Source organism: Megalops cyprinoides, chromosome 21, assembly GCF_013368585.1.
Source record: "Megalops cyprinoides isolate fMegCyp1 chromosome 21, fMegCyp1.pri, whole genome shotgun sequence".
In the NCBI taxonomy this organism is placed as follows: Eukaryota; Metazoa; Chordata; class Actinopteri; order Elopiformes; family Megalopidae; genus Megalops; species Megalops cyprinoides.
The window spans coordinates 4,360,228-4,375,818 of record NC_050603.1 but is presented as its reverse complement, the minus strand read 5'-3'; the positions used below and the strand labels follow the sequence as shown (position 1 = coordinate 4,375,818).

At 49.9% G+C, this 15,591-nt stretch overlaps 1 long non-coding RNA gene across 1 annotated transcript in view; it reads left to right on the top strand.

Moving 5' to 3' along the window:
• LOC118796346 overlaps positions 1-15,591 on the top strand; it is a 79,146-nt gene that overhangs the window by 21,612 nt on the left and 41,943 nt on the right. The gene's annotated exons all lie outside the window — the stretch shown is intronic.

Sequence of the window (15,591 nt, the reverse complement as noted above, 5' to 3'; positions counted from 1 at the left end):
TACCTGAAAGTTGAAAGTACCTGTTTTGTGTAAATCCTTTTCAGAATGGTGAAGTTTACAAGAATGCAGCTACCTTTACTTTCTATCATAAACACGAAGGCAGCAGGGCTATGGATACCTACAGCTGTAACGTATCTCTCTATATCACTGGAGATGATGAGAACTAACATTTGATAAGGACCCTCAGGCGCTGCGGGGCAATCTGTGCCATCTTTTCATGGCTAGCTGCACTGCAGAGAACAGCACCTAAATTCTCTCCTGACATTTCCTCATTCCTCACCGCTTTGATGCTGTCCGACCCAACATCACCACTCGCCACAGAGTTTGGTGACCCCCGCCCCTGTGAAGCGTTAGGGTTGGTTGTCATGTAGCTCAAATATGAAGCGAAAAACTGGGTTGGAGGCGTTACTGGTGAGCAAGGCCGGTGAGCAAGGCTCTGGCTCCGCAGAAAGCCAGACCGGGTACCAGTCTGATAAACCCGTCACGGCGGAGTCGGATTGGGCCGTGTGATTGGACAGGTGCAGAGGGCGTCTGTGGTTTTGGAACAAGATATGGAGAATGAGCTACTGAGCTCTGAGGCTGGCCGATTTCCTCGATTCCCTTTTCAGGAACGGTACGCTTGCCGCGCGAGTGCTTTGGCCACTCGTTGTCCGTCACGGAGAGCTGTTATTGTCAGTCACCGCAGGCTGTTTTGCAATTATCCCCTCATAAGGCTCCATTATGCCGCGGCTCACTGTGCCGGGCTCGCTTCTGACTGCATTGATCAGCGGCCCGATGTTGTTCGGCGCGCTGCGTGTGTGTTCTCACGGCTGCGCGGCGGTCGATGGGGGGCCGCCGCACGAGACCGCTGCCGTTTCGATCCCACAGGCGTACGCCGTACCCCTCAAAAAAGCGGTTCGTGCATTTAATCTGTGGGTTTGGGAGTGGAAACCAGGAGAGGTTTGAAGCATCACGCCGTAGGTTGACCTCGCTGCACTCTGGATGTTCTTTTGTTAAGAAAATACGGCGCAGGGAATTGTTGGATGATTACACTTTGTGAGATGTCCCTTGCCTGACATCCACCTGCCTCCCACTCTCTGTCATCCTCTGCCCTAGCATCATGCCGCTGGGACCAGGGGCACAGGCAGAAACCTAATGACATTTCAAACTCATCAAAAAAAGAGAGGGGGGAAAAAAAAACAAAGTCCCTTTCACCAGCAGCGAGCTGTCCTGATGGCTCTAAAAAGATTCTGTCTGGAAGGAGGGAGCGAGAGGAGAAGGAGGAGGAGAGGTGTCGGGCAAATAATTGGGGTGAGTGAGTCCCCCGGGGAGATGGAGGGACGCTTTATTAAGCCTGTTGAACCCTGGCGTGTTGGTCTGACACACTTTGCACGCACTCAGACTTCTTTCTATTCCCACGCCTGGCCGCTGGAAACAATAAACACCCCCCGCCGCGAGCACGCTCACTTATCTGGTAGCTCGGAGAGAACAGTCACGTTTTTGGGGGGCCCATGTGCTTTGGGGGAAATAACTGGAGTCAGTCCCGGTCAGTCCGTGCTAGTTATCACCACCACGCAAGGAAAGGGGATGGCTGTCCTCTCTGCCCTAATCCCCAGACTCCGCCTGGAGCTTTCTGGAGGTCAAGGGTCAGCTTCACTGGCCACAAAGAGCCGCAGCGACTGCTGTTTCTTTTTGCTTTTTTTCAGTTTTGTTTCATTTTGATGAACTTCCCATGGTTCTCTGAGGCACGCAAAGCTCTGTAATTCTGGGTGGTGGGAATGCTTCACGTTCCTCCACCCCCCCCCACCCCCCCACCCCCCCCCCCGCCCCGTGCTCTGAGATGAGAACGGGGGAACGTGGCTGACAGTTTGACACACACACACACACACACACACAGAGTGATTCCGCGCTCCCATTCACCAGGACTGCTGAGTGCGCCTGGCTCGCAAACGTTAAGGACAGGAAGTTGGCCGGAGTTGTGGACGCTTGGCTTGCAGTTCTGCGTTCTCCCATCAAACTAATTAACTAGGTGTGCCTGATGAATGACCTGCCCAGGGAGCGAGGCCCAGAACACACAAACTAATCGCATTCGGAACAAATGAGACATTTCGCTAATGCCGTTTTCCGGTAGTAAATGACACCCAGGCCTCTGTATTGAACATTGAACACAACACAGTTCCGTGATATAACGTTGTTTTATTTTTATTGTCAGTGCATACCGGGGGCCATGCACAGCTAATCTTAAGGTGACGTTCCTCTGTCGTGTAATGTTGAATTAAGTTAGAAAACTGGAAACGTCAAATCTGAGTATGAGTATGTCGGATGCCTCCGCGATAACACGACAGATGAAATTGAGAAGCACAGCACATTTCTCTTGTAGTGTTTCTGTTCCCTAAAGGAGGGTAATTTACCTGCATCAAACAACTCAAATGGATTGAGCAACTTAAAGGAATTACAGCCGAATAGGAAGTGAAATTGAGCAAAACTGGGGGGGAGGGGGTCTTAAATCTGTGTGCTCCAGCAGCTGGTTAAATATCAGCCAGCTGCTGGAACAGGAGTCTTAAATTAGTTGGGATCACTGAAAATACTCGTGTGCACCAGGCAAAGCTCTGTACCAAGTGAAACTGCGCAAACTTTTTTTCTTATGTAAGAAAAACAAGTTACTGTCAACATTTGCTATGATTTAAGGCTTCTAAATGTTGCCACGCCACACTTTGGCTGTCCCATTAATGTCAGCCGCCCCCCCTGCACGCTTAAAAATCACCCATCCCCACCCCCACCCCCCCCGGAGCTGGGAGGCCATCGTCAGTGCTCAGCTCTGTGGCTAATCCCTGCACCGTCTCAACTACGCGCTGACATCTGACACAGTAATGGAGCAAATCACTTAAGCCTTCAGCACACTCCTTTATGTCCTCCCTCTGAAACTTTTTTTCAGGTCTGAGCTTTTTGAATTGAAGCAAAAATAAAAAATTTAAAAAATAAAAGAAAGGAATGGAGCTGTTTTTACAGCACTGTACTATCCTTTAGATTGACTGGCCCTGCCCAAATGACAGAATCGAGTTTTTCATATTCATACACCGTACAATAATCAGCAAGCACACGGGTCGTGAGGAGTCTTTTGACACCTGGGTCTTTCTGAACCTTGGGGCGCTCTAACCCTTGTGAAAGCTTGTTACAGGAGGAGAGCCATCAAGAGAGAGGAGAAGTGTGTGTTCCGGATTGACACCAATCTCTCCAAGAGTGTGTGTGTGTTTTTCTTTTTTTTTCTGTCACCGCGTTCACATCAAAGCAAGAGGCCCCCCTTGGGTCTCGCAGATAAATTGGTTTCAGAGAGCGAGAGGGAGAGGGAAAGGGAGAGGTGGGTCTGTGTTTTCTACTGCTTGGGCTGGTTATTAGCCCCCCACAACCCTCCACCCCCTGCCAAAGTCCTGCCAGAGTGTAACCACACGCGCAGGGCTAGGAAAGCCATGTCTCCAGTGGAGTCCCACAGGATTGGCTAACCCTAAAGCTGGACTTCTGCTGGGAGGCGAAAGGAGGTCAGAGGTGAGGCTGGGGACGGGGGCTGGTGTCCATGGAAACGAAGCCGTTATCCAGTTAGCCAGCAAGGAAGGGCAGTAACAAAAGACACAGGGTAGAACTGGAGCAGACAAAGTGAAGCAAGGAGGATTACCTTAATGCTCGTATGTACATGAGCTGATATCTGTGGCACCTTACATACCACCCAGTGTACAGCACCTCACCTGAAGGTAATCCACCACTGACTGTCACATGATAACTCTTCGGGTTTTCAAAAGATAACATCTACTAGAACCTGGATAGATGTGCGTGTGTGTGTGTGCGTGTGTGTGTGCGTGTGTGTGTGTGCGTTTGTGTGTGCGTGCGTGCGTGTGTGTGTGTGTGCGTGCGTGCGTGCGTCTGCTTGTGCGTCTGCTTGTGCGTGTGCATGTGTGTGCATGTGCGTGTTGTGTGTTTTTGTGTGTGTCTGTGTGTGTGGTTGTGTTTGTGCTTTTGTGTGCTTGTGCCTGCATACACACTTATGTGTGTGTGCATGTGTCTGTGTGTGTGTGCATGCGTGCGTGTGTACGTGTGTGTAGGGGACGGGCGGCCTGAATCTGAAATGGTCTGGCCCAGTTTAGGGGGGAGTAGGTCAGCTCCCAGCATGTGTGGCAGACGCTGGGAGGGTCTCTGTCTGGTCCGGGATTAGATTGGAACCCCTCTCCCGTGTGCTAAGCCTCCTCTCTGATCCCGGCCCGACAGACGGACGGCTCCCAGTGAAGGCATCTCCTCAAATGCACAGGAGCACAGCCTCATTAAGGGGACGGGGGTTAAAGAGGACTCCTCCCACTCCACACACTCACTCACTCTCCCAAAAAAAAAAGGAGAAATGGTTTCCCTACAGAGTCCTTCTCAGAAGTAGACTTCCGCCGGCAGAACAGCTGCTGTTTAAAATTCGCTGAATCCCATTATATAAACTGTATATAAATCCCATTACATAAACCAACACCAGGGGCACAGTTTTGTCGAAACCTGTTGACCAGCATCCTGGAAAGCACAGGCAGGGGCTGTGAGATAAACCCCCCCCCCCCCCCCCCCCCCCATCCCCCCACCCCCCCAGCGCAAACCTCCACACGGCGCTCAGCATCTCGCTGAATATAATGTTCAAAAGACCTGGAGCAGATTTGAATATTTCCTTTCAACTCACCGGGCCTTTGATATCACAGAGCACGTATGTAACGATGACTCAGAAAGGAGATTGTTTCAGTTTCCCTCCGAATGAATATTCCGCATTTGACAAGTATGTACAAAATACTCTAAAAATATCCACTGTCTTTGTTTAGATTTGTTGTGTTTGCATTAATTGTAGGCCCGAGTCTGTTTCATGTAATGTGTGGTGTCTCTTAGGGGATGAATCTCACTGTCTTCTCCAGTTATGTACTGACTGCTCAGGCTCCCCGTGTCGTTCCTTTCCAACAACTGTCTGCCATTTGCTCGCCGTACCAATAGCTGACAGCTGGTTACTATCATGATTTGCACTGTAGTCACTTAGGAGTTTGTGTTAACTGGACAAGATGGCTCCATGTTTCCGAAGGCTACGAAGGCTGCGTTCTGCTCGCTCATTGAAATAATGTTAAAATATTTGTTGCGTTCGGTTAAGAAGATGTGGCTTTTGGGTTTCAGAAGTATTGCATCGTTTGAGGGCTGAGAAGCAAAGATGCATTAAGCCAAATTGCAGTCTGTTAGGGAACAGATCGTTACTGCAGAATGTTTAGTTGAAAAGATGTCATTTCTGCATGACTGCACCACTTCACTCGTGTTTATCACTGAAGATCTGTGTGGGCCTGATGTTTGACTGTTTGATTCGCATGTCTCCATGTTTATGCGTGCCATGTGATATGATTTTCATAAACTGCCGGCCATTGCAGGATTGCGCACAGCATCACATGTCAAACCATAAAAACAGAGTTCATGGAGTTTGTGTAAATTTTATTCAAAACGCGTTGTGTTCAGTGGAGTCTCTCGCCACCAGCGCTCAGCATGGTACGGACTCGCTGCACTGTCCCGTAGACATAATCCTGGGAAATTAGTCCCTTTCATAACTGCTATGCTTGGGAAACCATGACTGCAAATGCAATAATAGCTGGGTTAGCTTATTCTGCTTTACTGCAGTAGCATTCGGAACGTACCAAGAACAACACGAACATTGAAACAGATTCTGTGCTTCTTTCCTCGATTCTCGTGCCTGCTTCTGAACCATGTATAAATACACTGGAGACGCGGTTTCTGAGTTCTGTCTGCTGAAATAAAAAATAACCCACCCACCCACAAATGGATCGAGGAAATGTAACGTTGGCGTCCATTTAATTGGATGCCGTGCAATATTGGCGTAAAATGTAATCCATATTGTTGTTATGGCAGTGTACTTGGCTTCCCTTGTGTAGTCAGGTTGCACAAGTTAACTTGTGGTAGGGTTTGAAGAGTGTTATGCTCACACTCACTGGTCTGGGAGTTTTGTTAGCCTGGTCTGTTGCTCAGTCAACCTTAATGGATACAGTTCTGTTCTACTGTGCTGGAAGTTGCTCTTTTAACTTTAAACTACATTACATCATTTTGCAGATGCTCTTACCCAGAGCAACTTCCAAATAAGTACATCCCTATGCTAAGAGTAGTTATTGAGAAGTATTACAAGAGGTCAGTAAGATACCGAGTTAAGTGCTGAACTAGTGTAGAGTGCTTTTTTATAGAAAATAGGGATAAATGAGATGAGATGAGAGGAAGGTAGACTAGAGGTACAGCTTGAAGAGACGGGTTTTCAGCTTTCTCTTGACGGCACCTAGGGACTCTGTTGTACAAATCTTTAAACATCTTGGTAATGTTACCAGACCAGCATTTATAAGTTCATAAATTCAGCATTTATGAATTCACGGCGTGCATAGTAACCTTTGCCCGTCCGAGCCGCGCCATCACTGCAGCTCCGACCCCAGCACCTGCCGGAGGAGCGACTCCGCTCACCAAGAATCACTCCCGTGATTAAGAACAACAAAGGGGCCTCCGAAAGCTCATCGCCCATTAGATTCTCCGATAGCAATTAACTTGATTGGGTGACACAGCCTGGTGGGGCTCCAGGTCTGCCGCTCTTTCCGTGCTCTCCGCGCTTTCGGTGACCAGCCGAAGGACGGCTGCGGGCGCCTGATTGCCAAGGCGCATCGATCGCAAAGCCAGCCGCCTAAAATACCTGCCTCCCATCGCCGCTTTACGCGAAAACATCGTTAACCGGTAATGTTCTGCTGGGTTTGCAAACCGGGTCGTGCTTTATGAAAAAAAAAAAAAAAGCACGAGGCGGCATAGTTATGAGAATTCATCTCATTTTAAATTATCATTTGCCTGCAGTCCGAAATGAATGTGTTGCTTTTTCCGTTGTTTTTTTTCCTTTTTAAAGAATCCCAGGGTCTCTGATTTTACTGCAAATCTCAGCATGTTGTTCACCCTGCTTTGCATATTTGCTAAAGGAAAATAGAATATTATTATTCCAAATAGAAATCTCTCAGAGCGGTAACTGTAAGAAGGGGGTGTAGGAAAACAGACTGGATCATCAGGTTTTCGGTTTCTTTTATGATGCCCGCTCGTCATTGAGCAACAGTGGGTCTCTAACTTTAGTTGCTGTTCCACTTGAAAACACGTGACCAAAAAACTTAACCGGGGATGTCCTGCTGTTTTTCAGTGCATGTCTCAAAGGTAGACGCTGTTCCCTGCAACACGAGATCCTGTCCGAACAGTAGAGCGCCCAGCCAAGAGAGAAGCTGAATATTGAGGCTTGCTGTCATGACAGCATGGAAGAGCCTGCGTGTTAATTCTTTGCTGTTTACCTTTGATGGTATACACAACTTCAGTAAACTGTACTGGCTAGCTGTGTCGCTGTGGGCAGAATAAACAGCGACTGCAGTTCACATTACACTTGATTATGTGTTATGTAGCAGGGTAATTGTGTCTCTGTCCTCATTTGGCTGAGGGGCAGGAGGGAAGCTGTGAGCAAGGCTTAGCGCCCTGAGTTAGCCTCACTAAGCTTAGGAGAAAGTAGATTGGCCGTTGGCCCTCGCTCCTCCAGGTTTTGACCGTGAGTCTGTGGATATGCATGATTCATTCAAACGGGGTCAATGACCTGTAGGGGTGCTTCGCTCGAATGAAGATGTGTTCGGTTGCGACACATCCAGCTGCTTCAAGCCCTGCCTTTTTTGCAGTTGGTAAAACTGGAAAGCGTTTTGATAAACAGTCAATTGCAGTCAAAAGGTCAAAGCCGCTAGAGGCCCTGGAATTGTATTTGCAGTCATTTGGATTCGTTGCTTTGCCAGTTGTTTATTGAGATTTGAAGCTACACTTTAAAAACCATGGCACTGCTTCAGTAACTTCAATAACGTGATTGTTGGCAGGTTGCCTGTTGTAAAACTAAGGAGGTCATGGCCTGGGTCAAAGGTTACATTATCAGGCCACCTTTTGTCAATCAATAATAAAGTAGAGTGACATTGTGTAAACTATGCAAAAACCTACACTGAAATTATGAGTAAACTGCATGCAACCAGTAATGTGTGATTTGGTGGTTTCTAAAACAAGCTGTTTATTTATTGGCCTATTTTATTCTATTTGTATTTTGGTTTATTTAGCTGATGTCAGAAATAATGAAGTCCCCTATGCCAGACCAGTTCCTCCTGTAAAATAAAAGCTTTGCATTTTTTCATTTCTCACTTTTTTTCCTCCTCTGTATTTGCTCCGCTCTGGCCGTTCCATGTCGTTATTTTAATTAAATCGGCGTATTTGTTTCCTGTGCACTGAAGATGGCTTGCTCCTTTTAAAAAGGACACAGATTACAGCGCTGTAGCCATAACTCGCAATGAGAAGGCACTCGCCCACTCATTTGTCTAATGGAAGCTTAGTGCTTCCAAAACCCCATTAATTAGCTAAAGTGGACTCCCCGCATTCCCAGTTCTGCTCTTGATTCTCCCCCGGCCCGCAGAGACGGCCCCGGTACGGAGCACGCACTGTTCCGCGGTGTCTACCTGTCTTAGCTCCTTGGCATTTAATGGAGCAAGCAAACAGTGTAGAATGAAGTTCTTTTGAAGCAGCGGACGCAATTGGCTCACTTCCCTTAAGGCCTCACAAAAAGGTTACCAGCGCCTAGATCATACCGCGTGTGTGCGGTGCCGGTGAAGCATAGCAACCGCACCTAGCATAGCAACTGTATTTATTTATTTGGGTGTTTCAGATGAGTTCTTAGTACTTCTCTCTCGTTTTTTTTTTTTTTTAAAGCAATCAGAGTTCAAGAAAACACAGAGAAGACATTTTAGAAAATAACATTTCAAAGCTGATTTGAACCAGCCGCTAGGAGATGTCTATGGCTGAGATATTCCGACCCACTATATTCTAACATGCAGTGCAATAAAATAATTGCTTAATCGTGCCCATTTTTCACAGTTAATTTAAGCACAAAAGTCCTTCTAGCTTTTGTTTTCACGCTGCTATTTTGTTTTCTGGGCCTGGAGCTAATCTAACAATGTGAGACCTTGAATAGGATTACGGCAGCCCTACAGCCAATGAATTGGGTTGCAAACTTCGCCAGTCAAATCTGCTGTGGCGCATGTTAGAAAAAGTCTTTTCAGTTCAGCCTTAAATTTGGGGAAAAAAAAGACAGACGGCTCATGTTAAGGTGTAAAAGGAAGAGTGGTGAAAGGTGCGTAGGAAGCTGTGAACGTGAAGATGTTCCCGCGATGTGGAAGAACTGGTCCGATCAGAAATATTGAACAAAGCCACCTGTGATATTTATGGAGCCATGTTGTTGTTTTTTACCACTCGCTTCCTGTCACACTCAGAGAGAGAGAGAGAGAGAGAGAGAGAGAGAGAGAGAGAGAGAGAGAGAGAGAGAGAGATGGTGTCAGGTCAAATTTTCAGCTGTTTAGATCCAGCCAAACACCCCCCCCCCCCCCCCCTCCCGTAGCTGTCTCCCTGTCGTTTCCCCCTGCGGACTGCTGTAGAGCCCACAGAAATGCATCCGTGAATGAGGCGAATGGATTATCCTCAGTGTACATTCATACCAGGCGGCCCCCGGGGGGCCCGAGGTTGATGCTATTATCCGCCGAACCTCGGGGCTGTGTAGCCCCCTGCTTTGATGCCGTTCGGCTCCTGTCTCACCACGGTTATAGTGTTTACAGTAGAGGTGTAAATTAAACGTGGAGGGGAAAAAAATTGCGCTTGTAGGAAGTGATTTAGAGGGAGAGGGGAAAAGGCTGTTTTGTTCGATAATGAGGTTTCACGAATCATTCAAGAATGCGGGTGTGCTCTTTTGATATCCCACGTGCTGTGAAGCAGAGTTCACTGTTATGCCTCATTTTCTTTTTTCCATTTTTGCATATCTGTGTAATTAGATATTCTCCCAGGACCACATTACCTGGATTAGGGCATTAATTCCTGAAAATTGCAGCGCTGAACAAAGCCTCAGCTTCTAAAAAACTGCATGCAATTACCAATTTAATGAGCATATACATAATAAAAATTTAAATGTAATCTATGCATTTCTGTAATGGAGATCTACCCCAAACGAGCCCCCCCCAATTCCCCTGCATAATGCCAATCTAGTCTCGTTTTTTTACAGTGTTTAATAAGCATGCATTTCAAGGACATTGAGTTCATTCCCAGGGATATACAGATCATCTGGCCCTGACTGCCTTTGCTGGGTCTTGCAGCTTGCCATGCACTGAGGTGGGTCCGATATTGCTGCGCAGCCAGGGTGTCCGGAGATGTGCATATGTACACAGACGAGTGGCCAGCCGCGGTGACGGCCGGCCCTTCCTCAGAAGCGTTTCTCTGAGAACTTCCCGCTCCTGTGTGACCAAAACCTCCCGCTCGATAGCATCGACCACCTCGCCCCGTGAACTCCGAGCGCGTGCAGGCGAGTCATGAATCTTCATACGTCCGCACCGAGCCCCCAACCCCCACCTCTCCCACCTCCATTCAATATCTCATTTTAAACTGGTCACAAATAAAAAAAAAAAAAAAAACACTTCCATGTCCCATATGACACAGCAGGGAGTAGAGAAGGACAGACAGTGGGCTGGCGTGGGCACTGAGGGTACAGCGGTTTTGGGGGGGTGGGGGGGTGCCGTGGAGTGATTTATCAGAGAGAATTGCGCAGGGACGAGAGCATGGCCGTCCCATTTGTCCTCATCGGCTGTGAAAATCTCCTATCGCTTTCTCTCGCCTCCCAGGCCTGGGGCTCGGTTCACTCCTCTTCAGCCAGTCCCCGCTTTCTGTTCTTTCCCCTGAAACTTTCTGTTCACCTCCTTCATTCATCCTGCTTTCTCTCCCTGTCCCCCCCCCCCCCCCCCCCCCCGTTCAGACCATTCATGGTGTCGTTCTTCTTCTCTCTTCTCCTTTTTCTTTCGTTTTCTTCCATTTCTTTTTTTTCCATTCTCAGCTTCTCTGTACACCATTGCTTCCCTCTCAGAGTGGCAAGGCCTGTTGGACCGCGTCTGCCTCAGTAATGAAAGACGGCCTGTTTTGGATAGTCTGTCTCGCTGTTGTCGCCTGCAGAGGTCATGTGACAGTTGTTTTTTTTTTTTACTCCTCCTCTGTCTTTCCCAGCCTGTTTCGCCTCTTGCCTTTTGTGTTTGTTATACAAGGAAACGTGAATAGAGTGATTAGACCTGAATGTCCTCCTGCTCCACCACTAACGCCCCGGTCACACTGAGAGGGATAACAGGACCTAAAATGATAAACACATGTGCCGTACATCGCATATGTTTATGTAATTTATTCGGTAAATGGTAAGATGCCTGTCGCTGGAAGCTCCTTTATTAGGGGTTGCCAATGCAAGACCATACAACCACTGTTACGAAGCGCCGTTGCCAGCCGACCCATCATTGTGGTCTTTAGGCCGCTCCAGTCGGAGAGACACAAGCCCTGTGTGCCATTTCCCTCCACTCGGTTCGAGTCAGGCGGCATCTCTCCGGTGAGTGGTCAGAGAAAAGCGATGCTTACCCTGATTGAAAGCGAAAGACAGCAATTCCCTACAATCAAAAACTGATTGCGCCTTTTGGTGTATGTACAGTAAGGAAAGGCCATCTGTTGTACCTGCTGGGGGGCGGGGCGGGGCGGGGGGGGGGTAACGCAACCGGTTCCTTGCAGCTGTCTGCTGTTTGGAGAAAAATATTTTGAGTGTTCCAAGGGCCGAACTCAGAGTGACAGGGGATGGTCTGAAACACTGTGAAAATATGCCTGAAATGAGGGCTTAAGGCTTGATTGATGACAGGTGCAAACAGGATGATCAGAGGTGCAGGCTACCTGTTCTGCTATGGGGGGGGGGGGGGGGGGGTCTAAACAGGAACAGAGAGGGGGGGGGGGCACTGGGGTAAAGACAATCTTCATTCCTCTGTGCCTCTGCCAGCTGTTTTCCTCTGTGGTGAAGAGGCAGGATAAGGAGTAACAATCATTAGACCAGTAGCCCAGGTCCTTCATGATTCCATCAGGACGTGCCTGACGGTAACATGAAACAAGCCGATGAATGGATTGGCTACATCCGGACGATGTGTAGCGCGGGGGGCAGGGGGGTGGGCGGATTGTCGAAACATAACAGGATTTTCTGAAGTGCCCTCGCTCTGTTCTATAAATGGGGAAAGAGCCGGCCCTTTTGAGCGGCCCCGCCGAGGTGCGCTAAATTGGCCCGGAACACGCCGCCCGCCCTCAACGCGCCGCTCATTTCCAGCAGGGCAGTAAACAGACGGGGGCACTTCACTGCCTTCAGCCGGTCCCCGCGTGAACTCCGGTCCGAGATCGCGCTGCGTGCGCCTCCTGCCTTCAGCCGGTCCCCACGTGAACTCCGGCCCGAGATCACACTGCGCTCCTGCCTTCAGCCGGTCCCCACGTGAACTCCGGCCCGAGATCACACTGCGCTCCTGCCTTCAGCCGGTCCCCACGTGATCTCCGGTCCGAGATCGCGCTGCGTGCGCCTCCTGCCTTCAGCCGGTCCCCACGTGAACTCCGGCCCGAGATCACACTGCGCTCCTGCCTTCAGCCGGTCCCCACGTGAACTCCGGTCCGAGATCACACTGCGCTCCTGCCTTCAGCCGGTCCCCACGTGAACTCCGGTCCGAGATCGCGCTGCTCGCGGCTCCTGCCTTCAGCCGGTCCCCACGTGAACTCCGGTCCGAGATCGCACTGCGTGCGCCTCCTGCTTTCAGACGGTGAGCTCCGGTCCTGCAGAGGAGCTGCCAGGCGCGCGGCGTAGCGGAGACGCTTTTGATTAGCCGCCGATGCGGAGCAGGCGGAGAGGAACCTGCCCTCCGCGTGGCCGCCGTGCGAAGCTGGAAATTTCCGTTCGGCGCGGACGAGTCATTTGCTGACATCGCAGGCCCGTCAACATGCCGGATCCTGTACGGAAACCGTTCGTTTGTGCTGGCACACCCCCGAAGCGCTTTGATCCTCTCTTTCAGGTCGTGATCGTGCCCGGGCACGCCGGAGCCCCGCAGCCCACAGCCAAAACCGTTCCCTTTCAGCGGCTCTGCCTCTCAGCGTTTCCCAGAATCCCTCAGGCCCAGCGAGGAATCCAAGAGTGCTGATTCATGGGAGAATCAACCTCTCATGGGGCACGGCGAGCATTATCTTTGCGGTATTTTTTATGACCGTTTACCCCGTGTCTGTGCTTGAATTTTCCTGCGTTTGCTTGTTAAGGCAAGGGCCGTAAACCAGGAAAACGCACCATCAGGGGAGCGGTTTAAAGAGGTCATTTGATTGTCTAACAACATAGAATGTGATTTAAGATGAGGGAAAGGACCGTGAGGACCCTGGGTGAATGACCGGTCAGCGGCCTGGGGTCTGTGCTGATGAAAACCAGTCCATATGTGGACAGTCCATCTCCGCTTCTGTGAGCAAAGCGCAAACTGTGACCAAACTGGCCAGATGAGGCTGTCTTCCGAGACCCGTTTAAATTCCTGAAATTCCCCCTGTCACATCTCCAGCGGAAGCAAGGGGCGAGAAGGGGAGAGGGGGGCTGTCAGGGACCCCAATTAATCTCTTGTCCCGGAGTTTCAGGAGATAAGGGCCAGACCAGCTCCCAGACCTTGAAAATAAGATCACTTCCCAGGCGCCGCTAACAGTCAGCCATCGGCTCCGGCATGAGCTCAGGGTTGTTTCTGCTGCTAACAAAATAAGCAGGGCAAAAATAGAAGTTTAACCTTTTCCTGTGTGTTCCAAAATCCAAGTTTTATTGCATGTTTTTTGTAATGTTTTTTGTCATTATTTGTATTTTTGTGCCATTTCTTGCAATTGCGACAGGGCTAACCCACAAAGAAAGTGTGTTAAAACGTTGCGTGTGACTGCCTATAGGAGTGGACACACCATGCTGCCAACACATCACACCTACAAAACAGGAGCCCTCATCTACATTTGGCTGGTTAGGACATCTCCATGCAATGACAAATTCATGAAAGGGATTTTTTCCTCTGAGCACTTCCCCAAAAAAACAGCAGGCTCGAATGAGTGCATAATTCATTGGCCCTCCAGCTATCGGTCAATAATTTATGGGAGGGGTTAAATAGTCTCTTTGCCGAGGTCTAGAGGGACAGACGGAGAGGGAGGGGCACGTGTCACAAAGCACAAAGCGGCATTTTGTAGCGAACGCATTTCCTGCACCGTGAAATTCCGCACAGCCCCCAACCCCAACCCCGCCCCAACCTGCTGTGGCCAATGAGTGTAAGCTTTGGCATGTTTCCACAGCGAAGCAGTCATCCCCCATGTTTTCAGCCCGGTGATCAAAAGCGCACCCCTGGCACACCGGCACCTCTCGCCCACCCCCACCTCCTACCCTTTCTTAATATTCAGAGCTCATTACCTCTGCATAAAGCAGCATAGTGAGATCAGTTGTGATCAGTGTAGCCGGGCTGGGCGCGGTGGGACTGGCTGAAGGAGCTGTTTGAATGCTGGGACTTTTAGGCGCCTCTCACCTGCCGTCATGAGCCGCCTCACCTAGGTGAACCTTGTGTCTCTCCTGGCGTGAGCAGGTCCGCGATGGCTCATCGGTGGGATTGAGGGTAAGCAGATGGAACTGAAGTGTGGCTTTTTTGGGAGGAGCCTGCCTGATTCTCACACTGGGTCGGTGGCTTATTACATTACATTGCATTCATTTAGCAGGCGCTTTTGTCCAGAGCGACTTCTGGCACAACAGAACTTATTAGCGCTGCTAGGAATGTTTTCGTAAGTAATTCTGCGTGTATGTGAGACCAGAGCTGGAAAAAGTCTGCTATCGTTTAGAAGGGACCCACAGGGAAGGCCGTTTGTTTGGACAAACCGAGCTCTTGTCCGGCCAGCGGCCCTCGGCAGGCTTATTTGTAAACGCTGGCTACGTCCAACCAATAACTTTCCCCTGCACCCCCCCCCCCCCTACAGAAGCGCTGAAGGTACCTCTCAAGACGTAGCGGCTTGATTCCCTGTGAAAAACGGCACTTTGGAGGCGGGTGAAGGCAGCGGCGCAGCCTTGACTGTGTGCCAGGGAGAGAGGGGCCGGGGGGACAGCGCTGATGGATGTTCCATGGAGGCACTTCCACCAATTGGACCCGTTTCAGTGGGGGGGGGGGTGGGGGGGGTGCGTGGCTCGCTTCAGCAGTGGCGGCGGCGGCGACTCTCCAGATCCCCGCCGCGTCCCACAACCCAGTCTCCTCCTCGGCTGCTCTGTCCCCCCCACCCCCCCCGTTGCGCGCGTCTAATTGGCTTTTCAGCCACGCGCTCGGTAATTGAGTTTTAATCGCCGCTTTACATCGTGTTTTCAAATTCAAATTAGCCGTGTCAGCTGACAGAATGGTCCCTTTCTCTCCCCTGCTCAGCCCCCCCAGCCTCCCGTCCTCATTCTCGGGTTCTTGGCATTAATTTCATGTAGAATGTTTGTTTGTTTGTTGTCTTTTTTGGGGGAGAAACGAGGTACCGGGAGGCATAGGCTGTGAAAGGCCTCCTGAAGGAGGAGAGATGAGCTGATTGATATTTATTACAGTTATGACAGCTCGCTGCCGTCAACAGCTCGTCAGTTCAGCTTTGACTGAGGGCACCTTCAGAGCACCGGGCTCTTCTGAGCTCATTTTG